Here is a 6000-nt window from a genome sequence, read left to right as displayed (position 1 = left end):
CCAGGGGCCAGCTGCAAAATGGAGGCTGCAGAAGGCTCAGAGTTCTGGTCAACACACTATTGAGTACAATCACTTAGATCTGAGAAGCAGATGTTCAGGGCGAAACAGTGAAAGGGAGGCAATGCATCATAGGCGTAATCTATAGCAACAGTGGTTTAAATGAATCTCCTTTGTGCTCAGTGTATCTTTAACTTATCGGAGAGTAGCTAGTGGGAGCGACTTAACTAGGAGCCTGCACATCTGTCCACATTTCAGTGTTTCAAAGGAGTGCCTTTCTCTTGAACAGTGTTTACAGATAAGAGAGCGGGTCTCGCTCTGAGCATGGGAATATGATGGCAATTAGGAGGGTTTCCTCCTCAGAGGCCTTTTGTGGCTTTCCACAACTTGTTGTGCCATATTTTTATGGCCAGTTTATGCAGGCACCCCATAAGCCTTTTTCCCAATACATGCCTGTAGTCCCAACTACTCAGGAGGCTGAGGTGGGAGGATTGCTTGAGCCCAGGAGGTTGAGGCTGTGGTGAGCCATGACTGCACCACTGCACTCTATCCTGGGCAACACAGCGAGACCCTGTCTCAAAAAAAAAAAAAAAAAAAGGTTAAAATGATAAAACAAAACTAAATATAAATGCCTCCCCCAGGGTTCTAGTCCCTGGAGCAAATGGATAGGTCATGATTGGGCCCTCTCCTCACCCCGTCCTCCCCAGCTTACAGAGGGCCTGGGTATTTTATGCTGTGATCCCTATGGGTTCTGCCTGTTGGGAGGTCAATGTCCAGGAGCCTTCCTTCCTAAGCCCCCACTCTGCTTCCACTCCTGGGGTACCATTAGGAAGCATTAGTGGGTCCCCCTGCCCATGCAACCACAGACTCAGTCTTTTTGTGTGTGTGTCGGGGGGTCTGGATTGCTTCACCTCCTCTCCCTTCGCCTTGGTATAGTCCTCTCAAGAAGTTCAGGTTTCCAGAAGGTCAGGGTCAGGAAGATAGCTGTGGTTGACTTCGGCTTTGGGCCTGAGATCCCCCCTACAAGAGACAAGGATTAAAAAAAAAGCCTGACCCGACCTTCTGCACGAGACAAGAAACGGAAGATTGTGACTGGAGCCAAACTCAGTTAACATCCTGGTCAGTCATTCTGGCACACCAGGTCCTGCAGCAGGCAGTCCAACCCCTTGAGGGCAGAAATCAAAAGTATCCTTCCCTGCATATGCAGACACACACTGACAAACAAGCATACATACAACCCACAAAGCAGAGACACATACATACAAGCAAAGATGTATGTACAGACAAGCCTACCCACAGACACAGGCATGCACAGAAACACACATGATTATACCACTACACACATACCCATGGCTGGGAAAACACATGAAGAGAGTCACAGGCCTCCATCACACACACACACACACACACACACACACACAAAGATAAACCTACCTACAGAGTCACTAATAGGTGTCAGCAAATGTGTTCTAGAGATTGGAACAATGTGTGTATGTGGAGGAGGACAGACTGGTGGGAGAGAAAGCCAGATAAACATAGGGAAGGGAGAGATCCTGACGCCAAGAAAGGAGGGTCATAGGTAATTATCAGGTGCCAACCTCTCACCCAGCCCTCATTGATTCATCTGTGCATTAACAGTTACTAAGCTGAGTCCTCTGTTGGGCCTCAGCCCTATCCTCACATATGCACAGCCCGGGAGGAAGAGAGACCTGTCCATGAGGAACTATCACACAGAGTGGCACGTGCTAAGGTGAGGGATGCACATCCCCCCTCTGGGCAGCAGTGGAGGACAGATGTCAGGGAAATGTGAGTAAAATGTTGAACAAGTTGGCTGGACGAAGGGGATGGACGGGGAGGTCACCTTGGGCCAAGGAAACAGGTGTAAACATTAGTTTCCTTTTGCTGCTGTAACAAATTACCATAAATGTAATGGCTTCAATACAAAAATTAGCCGGGCACTTGTAATCTCAGCTACTTGGGAGGCTGAGTCAGGAGAATCGCTTGAACCTGGGAGGCGGAGGTTGCAGTGAGCTGAGATCGTGCCACTGCACTCCAGCCTGGGTGACAGAGAGAGACTCGGTCTCAAAAACAAAAACACAAAAAACTACACAGATTTATTCTCTTACAATTGACTGCTCAGAGGTCTGAAATCAGTTTTAGTGGGCTAAAGTCAATGTGTTGGCAGGGCTGGTTCCTTCTGTAGGCTCCAAGAGGAGAATGTATTTCCTTGCCTTTTCGGTATCTAATGGCTGCCTGCATTCCTTGGCTTGTGGACCAGTACTCCATCCTCAAAAGCACAGCACTCCAGTGTCTGCTTCCATCATTCCACTACTGTCTCCCCTGACTCCTCCTGCCTCCCTCTCTCCTGTCGGAATCATTGTGGTTATATCACCCCACCCCAGATAATCCAGGATAATCTTCTCATCTCAAGATCCTTGACCACGTCTGCAAAGTCTCTTTTGCCATATAAGGTAATATTCACAGGTTCTGGGAATTAGGATGTGGACATCTTGGGACCATTATTCAGCCTACCATTAGGGGAGTGGCATATTATCTCACAGTCTTTAAAATGCCCTCCAATTTTGTTATTATCAGGCTGAAGATAAGGAATTGGAGGCTCATAGAAGTTAAGTGATTTACCTTAGACAGGCAGACAGATAGATAAATGATAAATGTTTTCTAAAATAGACAAAATACAAAGAAAAATGCAACAAAGCACTCAAAACCTCACCACCCAGAAATGATCAGTATTACATTTTGTAACCATATACCTAATATAGAGAAAGAAGCATTGAGAGAGAAAGGTTAGAGAGACAGCCAGTCAAGTAGAAAAAAATATCTAAGGCCGGGCGCGGTGGCTCAAGCCTGTAATCCCAACACTTTGGGAGGCCGAGACGGGTGGATCACGAGGTCAGGAGATCGAGACCATCCTGGCTAACACGGTGAAACCCCGTCTCTACTAAAAAAAAAATACAAAAAAATTAGCCGGGCGAGGTGGTGGGCGCCTGTAGTCCCAGCTACTCGGGAGGCTGAGGCAGGAGAATGGCGTGAACCCGGGAGGCGGAGCTTGCAGTGAGCCGAGATCGCGCCACTGCACTCCAGCCTGGGCGACAGAGCGAGACTCCGTCTCAAAAAAAAAAAAAAAGAAAAAAATATCTAAGAATGGGACTGTTCTCATAGTCCTAATGGGATATACTATAGAAACTATTTTTTTAACCAAAAGTAGAAAATGTACGTTTACTTGAGTTTGAGAAAAAAAGAAACTGAAGTGAAAATGAAGGAATAGCTGAGATATTTCTTCACCTTAAAAGAACAGTCATTCCTGAAAGACCTCTCTCAAGAACCATTTCAATTAAGAGATTGGGCCAGGCGCAGTGGCTCACACCTGTAATCCCAACACTTTGGGAGACCTAAGCGGCAGGATCACTTGAGCCCAGGAGTTCGAGACCAGTCTGGGCAACATGGAGAGATCTTGTCTTTACAAAAACTTAAAAATTAGCCAGGCATGGTGGCACATGCCTGTGGTGGTCCCAGCTACTCGAAGGCTGAGGTGGGAGGATTGCTTGATACCAGGAGGTCGAGGCTGCAGTGAGCTGTGATAGTACCATGTCACTCCAGCCAGAACAACAGAGCAAGACCCTGCCTCAAAAAAAAAAAAAAAAAAAAAAGAGGTTGGATTTACCATTATATTCTAGCTTTACCTATTTATTGACTTAGCTATGAACAAAGATGTGATTAGTACTTCTGCTTTCCTTGCTACCTCACCTCTGCATTCCTGACTGTGCATATAACTTTCAACTCCTCTGACATTACTAATAGCCCACTGTTGACCAGAAGCCTTATTGATAACATAAACAATTGATTTGCACATATTTTGTATGTTATATGTATTATATACTATATTCTTACAATAAAGCTAGAGAAAAAAATGTTATTAAGAAAATAATAAGGAAGAAATAATATATTAATATTTACTATTCATTAAGTGCAAGGGGATCATCATAAAGGTCTTCATCCTCATCTTCATGTTGAGGAAGCTGAAGAGGAGGAGGAAGAGGAGGGGTTGGTTTTGCTGCCTCAGGGGTGGCAGAGGCAGAAGAGGGAGAGAGAGGCAGGACAGGCGGGCACTCTTGGTGTAACTTTTACTGATTTTATTTAATCTGTGAACAAGTGGACCTGCACAGTTCAAACTCGTGTTGTTCAAAGGTCAACTGTATTTACATTGTTTTGTAACTAAAATTCCCACAGTGTAATCTTAGCCTAAATTGAATTAAGGTTAATTCCCAAATGGAATTAATGTCACCACCAGTTCTTTACCATGAATCTCCCTTCTTCAGCTCCTGAACTTGACTAATCTCTTGGCTGACTGGGTTTTGTCATTGAGTAGTCTTTTCTGGAAAGGCTCATGAGTACACCATCCCCCAAATTCATGATTGAGATCAACCACTCTGTTGGTTATGGTTTAGGGTGACACTTTTTAACCCTCAGAACTCTGTAGATATTGTCTTCACTTGTCAAATGCTACCTTGGAGAAGTCTGAGACCAGACTGAATATTCCCCCTCGTAAATAAATGACTTGCTTCTTCTGTCTAGGTGCCTTAAGTATTCTTACTTTAGCCCTAAAGTTTGGTAACTAAATCAATGTGTCTTTTTTCTTTTTTAGAGGGAAGGGTCTCACTATGTTGCCCAGGCTGGCCTCAAACTCCTGGGCTCAACTGATCCTCCTGCCTGAGTCTCCCAAAGTGGTGGCATTACAGGTGTGAGCCACCTCACCCAGCCAAATCAATGTGTCTTCATGTCAATTATTCTGTGTCAACTTTTCTGGTATACAGTACGCCCCTTTCAATCAGAATATTCAGTTCTTTCATTTCAGGGGATTCTGTGATGGTGTTTCTTTGTCTCATTAACTCAGAGGTCCCCACCTTGCTTTGTCCATACCTCTCCCCTTGGACTGCCCTCTCTGGCATCTCCAGCCCCCAGCACTTTCAAGTTCCTGGGATGAGACAAGGGCCCATAGAATTAGGCCTCAGCACACAGTGGGTTTCAGTCCAAGGAAGAGAGGGAATGAGCAGGAAGCATTTCATGGAGACAGAGTTAGAGGGAACTCAGATGCTTCTCAGGAGGGCATCTGGGCACAAGCACAGCATGAACCAAAGCATGGATGTAGGAGAGGATGGGAACAATTACTGGGGAACAGGAGGAGTCCAGCTGGAGGAGTGCCAGCTGGAGAAGCAGGAGAGAGGCTGGAGCGGTGGGGCAGGCAGGGTCCAGGCAGGGGCTGCCTTTGTTGTAAACAAAGCACCTAGCTCTTGGGTCTGGAATCTCAGGGATACTAATGGTGGGCGGGGCAGGTGCAGCAGGGAAGCCTGGTTCCCGTTTCTCCTCCCCATCCTCAGCCCCTCCCAGAGACCTTCCTCTGAGTGCTTCTCTCCCAGTGCCCCCTTGTCCTGGTAATGCCCAAGGTGTTCCTGCTGTTGTCCTGACAGCTGCAGGTAAAGCCTCAGCCATGGCCACACCAGGCACACGCCATCACACATGAATGTAGCACAGATGCATCCCTGGTCACCTAGCCACACTAAAACAAACATGGTACACAGCTGCATACCATCACTGTCATGTGCATGTGATGGCGCAGTAACACATGCTGTTGCGGGCATACTTTGCACACAGCCCCAGTCTGGCTCCTTCTCTGGGTCGGTTGCTTCCAAATTTCCTGAGAACCTGTCCTGCCCCCTGGTGGCCATTCCCCAAGCCACTGCCCCTCTGGAAGGACCCCTTCTACCTCCTTGCCTTCTGGCCTAGAGCAGGCTCTTCCCTCAAACTGCAACTGTGAGACCAGGCCCCTCAGACATCCTCCACACCAGTCTCCCCCATCAGACATCCTCCAGACCACCCTCCCACCTCAGACATCCTTCAGACCAGCCTCCCCCCTCAGACTGGTGCTGTCAGGCAAGGCCTTCTCAAACAGGGTGATCGACGTCCCAGTTTGCCTGGGACTGAGGG

The sequence above is a fragment of the Macaca thibetana genome, chromosome 15, assembly GCF_024542745.1.
Source record: "Macaca thibetana thibetana isolate TM-01 chromosome 15, ASM2454274v1, whole genome shotgun sequence".
Lineage (NCBI taxonomy): Eukaryota > Metazoa > Chordata > Mammalia > Primates > Cercopithecidae > Macaca > Macaca thibetana.
Note: the sequence above shows the minus strand (reverse complement) of the source record.